The sequence below is a fragment of the Macaca mulatta genome, chromosome X (assembly GCF_049350105.2).
Source record: "Macaca mulatta isolate MMU2019108-1 chromosome X, T2T-MMU8v2.0, whole genome shotgun sequence".
Taxonomy (NCBI): Eukaryota; Metazoa; Chordata; class Mammalia; order Primates; family Cercopithecidae; genus Macaca; species Macaca mulatta.
The window spans coordinates 31,019,970-31,032,266 of record NC_133426.1 but is presented as its reverse complement, the minus strand read 5'-3'; the positions used below and the strand labels follow the sequence as shown (position 1 = coordinate 31,032,266).

The window sequence follows — 12,297 nt, the reverse complement described above, 5'->3', positions numbered from 1 at the left end:
GAAATGAAAGACTAGGTAATCTTAAAATGAATGAGGATTAAGGAAAGTGAAGACAATTTTGAAACATTACCAAGTAAGAAGGAAGCCTTTGGCGGAAGTTGGATGAATTTGTTGAGGAAATGGTCAACATGGTCTGTTCTCATTCTTAGCAATGTTCTCTGCCTAGGACTAGGTTCTAAGAAAGGTGGAACTGATAAGGCATAAATGATCAAAGGTCAAAACGAGAGTAGGGCATTTTACAGTGGTAATGAATGGCTAGGACAGGGGTTGCTAGCCAGCTGCTCATTGGTTTTTCCTGCTGTGTCTGGCTAGACAACAGAGGGTTTTATGAAGGCCACAAATACTTGGTCCCCCTCCCTCATTTCTCTTTCTCTGTAAAGGCCCAGTATGAGTCAGCTCCATCCTGTATCCTTACTTTTCCCTGGGTCCTAAACTGGTTATACTTGGTCCTCTCAATCTTACCTCACGGAATAGAAAAGACCTGTGACTCATTGATTCTGTACACTTACAGCTCTATTGCCTGATATGATGGTGCGTTCAGGAATTCATTTCATACTTGAGCTCCTCCATGAGGGTAGAATAAAGAGAGGCAAAGTGCCTTAACCAAAATGGATAGGACAGAAAGGAAAAGTCAAGGGTGTGGGTGAGTTTTATGGTGAAAAATCTGGAGATCAGAGTCAGGAAAATTCAAAAGTTGGATATCATGGAAGTAAAATACTTTCAAGCAATTTATACATCTAAGATGGTGCCTCCCAGTGAGCTGCTGAAGATTTTACTTGGAGATCACTGACGGGTAAGGAGTGCAGTTCATGGAGTTGATGAGACCAACGTTGCAGAGCTTATCAGCAAAGGGGTGAAGTCCTTATCATGATGACAGTGGTAGATCAGGATGGAAAAGATGTTGAAGATGGATGAGGGCTCTGAGGAGGTGAGCATTTCTGAGGAAAGAGACAGGGTGGTTGAAATAAATGTGATGAAGTTCAAGAACCTGGAGCAGTGGGAAGAGGCACATCCTCCTCTGGAGAAGCCAAACCTTGTAGGAAAGCCAGGTTTTGATTTTTTTGAGAAGGAAAAGGATATGTTTGAGGTTGTTTTCCTGAATTTACTACAGCTCCATGATTTAAGGCAACCTCTGTGTCACATTCTCTCTCTCCACCTGAGATCTAACTATAGCTAATAAACTGTTGGGATTGTAAATGGTAACACACTACATGAAAAACTATTGTATGCATTTGCAAAGTCGGTAAATTCTGAAAACAACTGAGCTTTAGTACCTCTTGTTTTTTTTCTACTTCAGGATTTTCCCCCATTTTTAAGTAAAGTATATGAAACTAAGTCAAATATTTTAGTGGTGAGATTCAGAGCCCTGGGTGCTTAGAAGCATTGATTATTTAGGTTGTTAACAATGGGGATTAGGCAGCATACCCATTAAAGCACCCAAATTAAAATGCACATTAGGATGTGGACCTGATGATCTGTGGAGCTAAAAAGATCATGATAGAACTGGATACCAGGACAAAAGTGCTATATTCCAATGGCTGAGTTAAGCTAAGAGATAACTTGCTGGTATAAAATGGATAAGCTGTGTGGTTAAATTTGTCCTCTGAAAGAAAAGACTGAATTCAAAGGTACTTTTTCTTGAACTGTGTATTAGTCTGTTTTCACATGGCTATAAAGAACTACCTGAGACTGGGTAATTTATGAAGAAAAGAGGTTTATTGCCTCAATTCCACATGGCTGGGGAGGCCTCAGGAAACTTACAATCATGGGGGAAGGTGAAGGGGAAGCAAGGCCAGTGCTACATAGCGGCAGGAGAGAGACAACAAGGGGGGAACTGCCACACTTTTAAACCATCAGATCTTACACGAACTCACTATCATGAGAACAGCATGGGAGAAACCGCCCCCATGATCCAATCACCTCCCACCGGATCCCTCCCACAGCACATGGGGATTACAAATTCAACATGAGATTTGGGTGGGGACACAGAACCAAACTATATCAAACTGCATAAGCTAACTTCATTTAAAAAGGGAAAAAACCTTACCGTCTTCTTGAAGGATGCACACAGGTGTTTAAATAAATGCAATGTGTATCCTCGTGCTTTGAAGGTTTGAGATATAAGGCTGGGATTTGCTGAACCACATTCTGGATAGAGCTGCATTCTTTAAATATACATCCCCGACGACTGATTTTCTTTTAAGTGATACATGAGACAAGTCATACTAGGTGATGTGTCTAAAGAGTCAACATATTTCCTCAAGCCATGAAATACTTATCACTGAGTCTCTATGTACCATTTGTGTTCTGTACAGTTCTTACTGAGACAATGTGCTAATGAAACTTACATTCTATTGGAGGAAGCAAATACAGAACAAAATGGAAATTAACAATGTTTATCCTCTATTGGCTCTCATGGGCTCCATACACAAATCTATGATGTCCGAACAACTCCTTATCTCTGATGACTCCTAACTTTCCACCAGATTACTGTTTTTTGAAGCATTTTATATTTTGTTTATTTAAAAAGTAAACTATTCCTTTGCTTTTTAAAAAATAAAATTTATCATGTACATTTGAGGTTTATGACATAATGGCTCCCTAGCTTTTTATTTAGAACAATTTCAAACTTACGGCAAAATTGCAATTAATTCAACAGTTTGCCACATTTGCTTTATATCTATTTATGTACTTTTACATTCATGTGTTGTTAAATGGATTGCATATATTTAGATTAACATGTATATCTGTATTTTAATGTATCTTTATATACTGTATGTGCTTATATTTTATGTGCATATTTAATCATATTCATGTGTGTATACAGTTTGTTGATTTTTTTCACTGATCCACTCAGTGGTTATGTTTCATACATAATACTTCACCCCGAAACACTTGAACATGTGTCTTCTAAAATGAAAGATATTCTTACATAAGCACAGTTATTACACTCAAAAAAGAACAATACTGTTATCTAATGTAGAACTTCAAATACCTCCAATTCTGCCAATTAATATTCTTTATAGCGATATTTTTCATTCAGGATCAATGAAGGCACAGCTTTGCATTTTGTTATGTCCCTGTAGTCTCCTTTAATCTGAAGCACTTTCCCAGCCTCTTTAAATCTTTCATGACATTGATATATTAGAAGAGGTCAGGCTAGATGTTTTGTAGAATGTCCCCCAATTTGAATTTGTCTGCTTGAATCCAAGTGATTGGGTTCAGGTTAAATGTTTTATGCCAGATTACCATATAGGTAAGGTATCCTCAGTATATCACATCAAGGTTTTCCTCAAGATTCTCCATCCCCTTCACCCTTCTTCACTCTCCCTGGGCACTCCTTCCAGTCTTTAGCTTCTGCTATGTTGACAACTCTTAAGATTTCCAGCCCAGACCTCCCACCTGAGCATCTTCTGGATAAAATTGTAAATAACAATAGAGCCCAATCTGAAATCATGATCAACCTTTGGAACATCTCTTCCAATTTCCCAATCTATAAAAAGTCATTTTCTACACATTCTTCCTTTACCTGCCTTCCTTAGCTATGTTCCACCACCATCAATCCAGTCACCAAGGTCAGTCTGTTTTGCTACTTATAAAAAAGAACAAAATTTTTCAATTCAGCTACTTCTACCCAAATTTAGTCCTCATCATGTATTATCTGAACAGACAATATGAATACTTTCCTAATTGGTTCCTCTGCCTTTGGTCTCTCTCCCTTTCTAGGCTATCTTCCAGATACTTCAGTTCCTCTTCTGCCATTCAAATGGTATCATATTATTCCCCTCCGTAAGCATTTTATGCCTTCTGTTTGACAACAGAATAAATAAATGTGCTCTTTTGCCTTGAGTACATTATGTTCTTAACCTGAAATATAGCATCCTTTCTTTTCACTCAGTGAGTTTTCTTTTGGAACTTAATCATGCATTATATCGTTCTGGTGTTGTTGTTGTTGGCGGTGGTGGTGGTGGTGGTGTTTCTTTTGTGTGAGACGAAGTCTCGCTTTATTGCCCAGGCTGGAGTGCAGTGGCATGATCTCGGCTCACTGCAACCTCCACCTCCTGGATTCAAGTAATTCTCCTGCCTCACCCTCCCGAGTAGCTGGGATTACAAGCCTGCCACCATGCCTGGCTAATTTTTCTTGTATTTTTAGTAGAGATAGGGTTTCACCATGTTGGCCAGGCTGTTCTTGAACTCCTGACCTCAAGCAATCCACCCGCCTCAGCCTCCCAAAGTGCTGGGATTACAGGCGTGAGCCACCACACCCGGCCATGTTTTCAGGCAGTTACTAGTACTTCTTGCTTCTGCCTACAACTCCCTAGAACTTAAGCTCCTTAAGGACGGGATATAAGTCTTGCTCATTGTCATTACTATGTGAGGACACTCTGTGCGACAATCAGTAAAGTGCTTATTGAGTTAATTTTTTGGAAATCAAGCACAATACATTCTTGTGTACACATGGAACAGCCCACACGTTTAAGATATTTAGCTTTCACCACCATTCAAAACTGATCAGCTGGTAATCAGCAACAACATTGTACACCATAATATATTAAAGATGTTACACACAGAATTTATGTGTGAAATTGAAAGCATCTGTCCTATATCATAAGGAAAAAAATTAATTGAAGCCAAATATTGGGTATTGGATAAATCATTGTGTTTTTTCTTCTAAAAAATACTGGAGAAAGGCAGGAAATACACAAGTAGTAAGATAACACATCAAGTTGGAAACTGGTTAAAATCCAAAGAAAAATGTTGGTGGGCGTATTTGCTCATACACAGTCCCCTTTATAAGAAAAAATAATTTCTTGTACACAACTCCTTTTTTAAAAAAGAGAAAATAATTTATTTAGATTCAGACAGAATCACAGGAGTGATTCTTGTGTCTACTCTGCATAGGCTGCATAGGTTCTGGCTAAAATCACTTTTTAAGTAAATAAAACCGTTATCAGCATTTGAATCAAAGAAAGGGAAGTGAGTCAGATGGCATATCATCCTTTCAAGAAAGGGATCTGAAACCATCGTTATGTTTCAGAAGACTGAAGAATATCTTGCCATGGCAAAGCATTCCTTTTCTTTTTTCTCAGATTAAATTGAGTCATCCGACTTATTTTTTCTTTATTTCAGCAGTGATTAAAGGAGACTATCATATTGTGCTGTATCACGGTACTGTTTAACTTTGACTATGTCTTTCCTTATTTTAAAAAATGTTTCAGTGATTTATTTGGACCACAACAGACAAGCCAAGACGACTAACTAGCTAATAATTCAAAAAACATTATTTTTCTTTTTATTATTTCAATAGTTTTCAGGGAATAGGTAGTGTTTGGTTACATGAATAAGTTGTTCGGTGGTGATTTCTGACATTTTGGTGCACCCATCACCTGAGCAGTGTACACTGTACCCAACGTGCAGCCTTTTATCCTTCACCGCACTCCCACCCTTCCCCCTGAGTCCCCAGAGTCCATTGTATCATTCTTATGCCTTTGTATCTGCATAGCTTAACTCCCACTTATAAGTGAGAACATACAATGTTTGGTTGTCTATTCCTGAGTTACTTTACTTAGAATAATGGTCTCCAACTCCATCCAGGTTGCTATGAATGCCATTATTTCATTCCTTTTTGTGGCTGAGTAGTATTCCATGGTGTGTGTGTGTGTGTGTGTGTGTGTGTGTGTGTATACATACATATATATATACACACATACATACACACACACACACGTATATACTGTATTTTCTTTATCCACTCGTTAGTTGATGGGCATTTAAGCTGGTTCCATATTTCTGCAATTATGAATCGTGCTGCTATAATCTTGGTATGCAAGTATATTTTTCACATAAGGACTTCCTTTCCTTTGGGTAGATACCCAGTAATAATGGTAGTTCTACATTTTAGTCCTTTAAGGAGCCTCCATAGTGTTTTCCATAGTGGTTGTCCTAGTTTACATTCCCACCAGCAGTGTAAAAGTGTTCTGTTTTCACCACATCCACACTGACATCTATTATTTTTGTGTGTTTGTGGAAATCACCTTGGAGTAGAGTCAAGTTTAAATGTTAAAGAATTGCCATCCATTGACACAAAAAAAACTTGTTTGTAGTGAGGTCACATGACTGGCCTTGAAATCTACACAGAGGAAACAAAAACACCATTTCAAATCTCTCCATTGACCCTAAAATAATATATCTCTTCATTCTTTCTGTTTACACTTTAGGAGTGGGAGGGGCCTTAGACAGCACCTGTCTGAAGGGTAGATGAGGCCTGTCTGCATCATAATCACCTGGAGGAATTATACAAAATGAACATTTCCAGGCCCAAGCCCATTCCTATGGAACCAGAATTCTTGGTGCTGGTGGTGGTGGGGGGTGGAAGTTTGGGAAACTTATAATCTACATTTTCACAATTTTTAAATATTTGTTTATTTTTTAAAAGCAATAATAAAATCATGTTAATGCATATTACATATCATATGAAAAAATAATTATATCATCTCAAACAACAAATAATGTAATTTAAAGTCTTCTAGCAGCCACATTTTAAAAAGTGGCTATTTTACATTTTGACTATCATTTTATCATTTTACATAGTGGTATCACTTTACATTTTTGCAAATCTCTTTAATATCTTATAATATTAACAGGACAGCTGGACTCTTTTCTGCTTCTGCATTGCATCTGTTATGCTGTTTTGTCAAAGTCTGACCTCATAGAGATATGTAGTTGAAAAAAAAAAAGGGGGGTGTATTTTAATAGCATTTTCAGATCATTGTGAATTTTTTTCTTTGCAATTTCACCAAAACTATAGAAATAGCAATTTCTTAAAGGATAATTACAATGTGAAATCTGAAATCATATAATTGATTATATCATTGCCTATATCATTATATTGTTACATTAAAATATCTACCTGGAAAAAAAAAAGAATTATCATCAACTAAGTTTAAAATCCCCCAAACACTAGCAATATGCTATTGGAGCAGGCAGTGAATCCATGAAGTAGGGATAAGGGCTGTGCAAGTCTCTAGTGTGAAACTGGAACTCAATAAGTATTTTCTTGTTGAATAACTGAAAAAAGTGAAAAGGTGTTTTTGTTTGTTTTTGGTGATGAGGAGCTTGTGATGACAGGTATTATTGTTAGAGTCAGAAATATTTTGGGGTTGCCAATTTATGGTTTGGCTCCATGTTCCCACCCAAATCTCATCTCGAATTGTAATCCCCATGTGTCAGGGGAGGGACCTGGTGGGAGGTGATTGTATCATGAAGTTTTCCCCCATGCTGTTCTCGTGATAGTGAGTTCTCAGGAGAGCTGATGGTTTTAAAAGTGTGTGGCACTTCCCCCTTCACTCTCTCTCTCTCTCTCCTGCTGCCATATAAGAGGTGCCTTGCTTCCCCTTTGCCTTCCACCATGATTGTAAGCTTATAATCATTAGGCCTCCTGGGGCCTCCCCAGCCATCTGGAACTGTGAGTCAATTAAACCTCTTTCCTTTATAAATTACCCAGTCTCAGGTAGTATCTCTATAGCAGTGTGAAAATGGATTAATACTACACCTATTGTGTTGTAGCTACATAGTGTATTATTAGACAAACCATAAATATTGTATCTGGCTTGTTTGATGTCCATAATAGTGTATCAGTCAGCTGTTGCTGCATAACAAATCACCACAAAATTCTCAAGTTGCATATTGTTCATGCATCTGTTGTTTGACTGAACTTTTGCTGGCACTCAGCTGGACTTGACACCAAGCTGTGGTCTGAGTTCAGATCTGTTCAACATGTCTGTCATCCTTCTTGGGCCAGCAAGCTACCTGGGCCATATGCTTCTTGTGCACATAAGCACAAGAGGGCAACCCCAACCATGCAAAGACATTCTAAGCCTCTACTTTTGTCATGCCTGCCTACATTCCATTTTCCAAAGTAGGTTATGTGGCCAAATCCAAATTCCCAGGCCAGGGAAGTACTGTTTTCCCAGCTCTTGTTCACTCTGCTTTATCTACATTGGATTTCTTGCTGTACTTGAGCAAGTCAGTCACACTCCCCTCTCAGAGTCTTTACATTTGCCAGTCCTTCCGTGTGGAGCACTTTTCCCTCAAATACTTGTGCGACTCATACCCTCCAGTTCTTAAAGCTTTTGCTCAACTGCATCTCATCAATGAGGACTTCCAAGACTCCACTTTCTGATGACTCTCATTGTCCCTTGCTAGCCCTCTCCTCAGAGTGTTCATCACCACTCAACATACCTATATAGTTTACTTATTTACTTGTTAAGCCTGTGTGCCTCCATAAGAATGCGAGTTTCACAGAGAGTGTGTGGGTGCGGTTTGCCTATTGATATATCTTCAGTGAACAATAGTTGGATTTTAATAAATATTTGAATAAATAAATTAATCTTACTGTTTTTAAACTTTTGTGGTTTTTAAAAGGCATTTTAAAAATCTGGGTTAGTATCAAATATTACAGTGGTATTACTTTAACTTCAGGTTTCATTTAGCTGTTTTAACTTTTACAATATATTCTGACACAGAAAATATTAGGCATTAAGCATTTTTTTTGACAGATAGTTTCTTTTTTTTTTTTTTTTTTTGAGACGGAGTCTCGCTCTGTTGCCCAGGCTGGAGTGCAGTGGCGCGATCTCGGCTCACTGCAAGCTCCGCCTCCCGGGTTCACGCCATTCTCCTGCCTCAGCCTCCCGAGTAGCTGGGACTACAGGCGCCCACAACCGCGCCTGGCTAATTTTTTGTATTTTTAGTAGAGATGGGGTTTCACCGTGGTCTCGATCTCCTGACCTTGTGATCCGCCCGCCTCGGCCTCCCAAAATGCTGGGATTACAGGCGTGAGCCACCGCGCCCGGCCCAGATAGTTTCTTTATTCATCCTCCTCCTCCTCCTCCTCCTCCTCCTCCTCCTCCTCCTCCTTCTCTTCTTCTCTTCTTCCTCCTCCTCTTCATCTTCCTCTTCAACCTTTTTCCAGGCAACTTTAGCAGGACCCTTTGCACCATCAAACTTTCCTTTCGACTTATAGTCAGCAGCATCCTTCTCATACTTCTCCTTCAGCTTTGCTGCCTTAGTGATGTAAGGCTGCTTGTCACTGTCATTTAAATTATTCCACATCTCACCCAGCTTTTTTGCCACATCTCCAATAGAGATGTCGGGGTTTGTGGATTTGATCTTGGGGTGGAATTCTGAACAGAACAGGAAGAATCCAGACGGTGGCCTTTTGGGAGCATTAGGATCCTCCTTCTTCTTGCCTCCCTTAGCTGGTCCATAATCCTTCATTTCCCGATCATAGAGCACTTTATCTGCCTTTGCCATTTCATCAAATTTAGATTTCTCTTTCCCGGACATTGTCTTCCACCTCTCACAGCACTTCTTGGAAAATTCTGCAAAATTGACAGGGACCTCTGGGTTTTTCTTATGTTCTTCTCTGCACGTCTGCACAAAGAAGGCATAAGCAGACATCTTGCCCTTTGGTTTCTTGGGGTCACCTTTAGCCATCCTGACTGTATTGTTCGCTAGTCTCACATTAAGCATTTTTCAATGAGTTGATTCACTTCTACTCATGCACATATGTGATGTCTGATTTCGATTCTTAAAAAGAGATGAGCCTGGGCGTGGTGGCTCATGCCTGTAATCCCAGCACTTTGGGAGGCCGAGGCCGGCAGATCACGAGGTCAGGAAATTGAGACTATCCTGGCTGACATGGTGAAACCCCATCTCTACTAAAATATACAAAAAATTAGCCGGGCATGGTGGCACGTGCCTGTAGTCCCAGCTACTCAGGAGGCTGAGGCAAGAGAATCGCTTGAACCCGGGAGGCAGAGGTTGCAGCTAGCTGAGATTCCACCACTGCACTCCAGCCTGGACGACAGAGCACGACTCTATCTCAAAAACAAAAACAAAAACAAACAAACAAAACAAACAATGAGTTAAAACCATCTTGAGAAATCATGAAAATATTGAGAAAAGAAGAAAACAAGATTATATTCTACTTGTTTTTATACTACCTAGAATGTAATAGGCACTCAAAAAATATCTGAATGGATGCAATTATCACTGCTATAAAAGTTTTCCATTAAAGCAAATAAGCCAATTTTACATTTGCATTATACTTGGACACTCATATTAAAGACTCACAGAGAGTTTATCTGGAAAGATAAACTTGGCTGACATCATTAGGTTTATACTTTATAATTTGATCTTTGAAATAATTCAGGAACAGGAATGCCAGTCACTTCATTGAACTGTGCCTGAATTTTAACACAGTACAACTGAGTTCCTAGAGCTCCAATATGATGTAATTAAACTGTCAGAAATATTAACATCGATGCTCATGAGCGTCATTCATGATGTTCTCTTGGTTCTGATTTATTCGGTAAGGCATACTTTCACTAAAGTGGACTTACTGTCATTAAAAATGCCTCATGTTTCCCAATTCAGCAAAAATTTGCATCAGTAATGGAACAGAGAGATGTAATCAGCCCTTCAGTTGTCAGGATCTTGATCCTCTTGGTAGTATTTCATTCATTTCATCTTCACCAGATAATGGTAGTTTAAAACTGCAAGAAAAATGAAACTAAAAATACTGAATTTCACTTCTTTTTCTAAAGGCACAAACTTAAGCAAATAGTGCATGTGTGTGAGGGGGGGGGAAGAGAGAAAGAGAAGAGAAGAAAGAGTTTGTAACTATTCCTTTTCTGCTTCGTGACCTTAATTCTTCAGCACCTGTTTCCTGTACTTGATATTGCAAAGAGGTTTCCTGTGGTATGTTACCAGGAGACTCACATAGTCTGAGGCTTCTTATCTACCTTACGTTCTTATCCCTCCATTCTAATAAAAATATGAAGCCTCACATCCACCTAGAATATGATTTTGTCTTAATGGTTAGCATTGGCAGTGATTCTTTTAGCTTCTGCTGTATTAAAAAAAAAAAAAAAAAAAAAAAAAAAAAAAAAAAAAACACACACACAAGGAATAAATGCAGGATTATAATCATAGATGAAAATCCAAGTGGCATAGACCAAAGGAAATGACAAGCATATTTAAGTCATTTACTCACTGGCTTCCGAAGCAGTTCCAAGTCAGATGTAAAACTGAGGTTGTCCCTAAGCAAGTTCACTATGGTTGACTTGCTATGGCAAGGTCTTGTTTTAGATGGAAGTGACAATGGGCAAAACAAACAGAGCTTGAATAGAAGTTATTTTCACTATTGGAAGATTGTATATTATGAAAAATTACTTTCAAATTTTGTTTGCACCTAAGAAATTTCCCTTTTACTTGCAAATGCTGTTTGAAGTGTATTTCTTTAACACATGAACAAACAATAGAGACACAGATCCACAAAATCTACAAGGAGACTTCCAATCCCAGTGAATATCATCCATCCATAGGTTTGTTTCCAGATCATCATTCTCTCCTCACATAAACAGTCAAAATTTTTGTAATGTCTTCTTTATAAAACCCAAAACATAATTATGATAAAGTAGTCCCAAGAAACAAAGAGGAAAGGACTATAACTCTCTGGTATATGCCATATCTACAGTTTTTAGAATATTCATATTTCATGACCTATATAGGACACATACTATTTTTATTTCTATTACATTGGAGTTTAAAGGTACTTGAGTTTCATTTGTATTTTTGGTTAAATGTCAAAAGAAAGAGTGAAGAAAAGACCTCAGTGTCTCAACTCCCTTCTTACCTTCATGAAGTGATTGCAAAGTGTTCAGTTCTTATTCTTTTGTGTTGAGGAGACTGCACTGCAAGTGTGCAGTAATACTTATTTTATTACATAGAACAAAGTTTCACATTTGTTAATGGGGCACAAAAGAGAGTTTGTCAGTTTTACCTTTTTCCATTGACTTTTTTTTTTTTAATTTTTAGATTTATTTTGTTTGTTTGTTTGTTTGTTTTAAATAGAGACAGAGTCTCACTGTGTTGCCCAGGCTGCTCTCAAATTCCTGGCATCAAACACTTCTCCCACCTCGGCTTCCCAAGGGGCTGGGATTACAGGCATGAGCGACCACACCCAGCCTGTTTTTTACTGAAGTATAATATTCGTACATATTTATGGAGTACATGTGATTTTTTTTTTGCATACACAGAATGTGTAATGATCAAGTCAGGGTATTTAGAGTATTCATTATCTCATGTATTTATCATTTCTATGTGCGGGGCACATTTCAAGTAATTCTAGTCAGCTTTTAAAAAGATACACACCAGGCTGGGCGTGGCGGCTCACACCTGTAATCCAAGCACTTTGGGAGTCCGAGGTGGGCGGATCATGAGGTCAGGAGTTCG

General features: G+C 38.5%; 1 protein-coding gene and 1 pseudogene across 16 annotated transcripts in view; one reads left to right on the top strand and one right to left on the bottom strand.

Moving 5' to 3' along the window:
• DMD (dystrophin) overlaps positions 1-12,297 on the top strand; it is a 2,157,177-nt gene that overhangs the window by 2,129,633 nt on the left and 15,247 nt on the right. The window lies entirely within an intron of this gene.
• On the bottom strand, positions 8,867-9,519 carry LOC100424535 (high mobility group protein B3 pseudogene; annotated as a pseudogene). Its single transcript, XR_003726073.2, has one exon. The product of XR_003726073.2 is annotated as a high mobility group protein B3 pseudogene (transcript).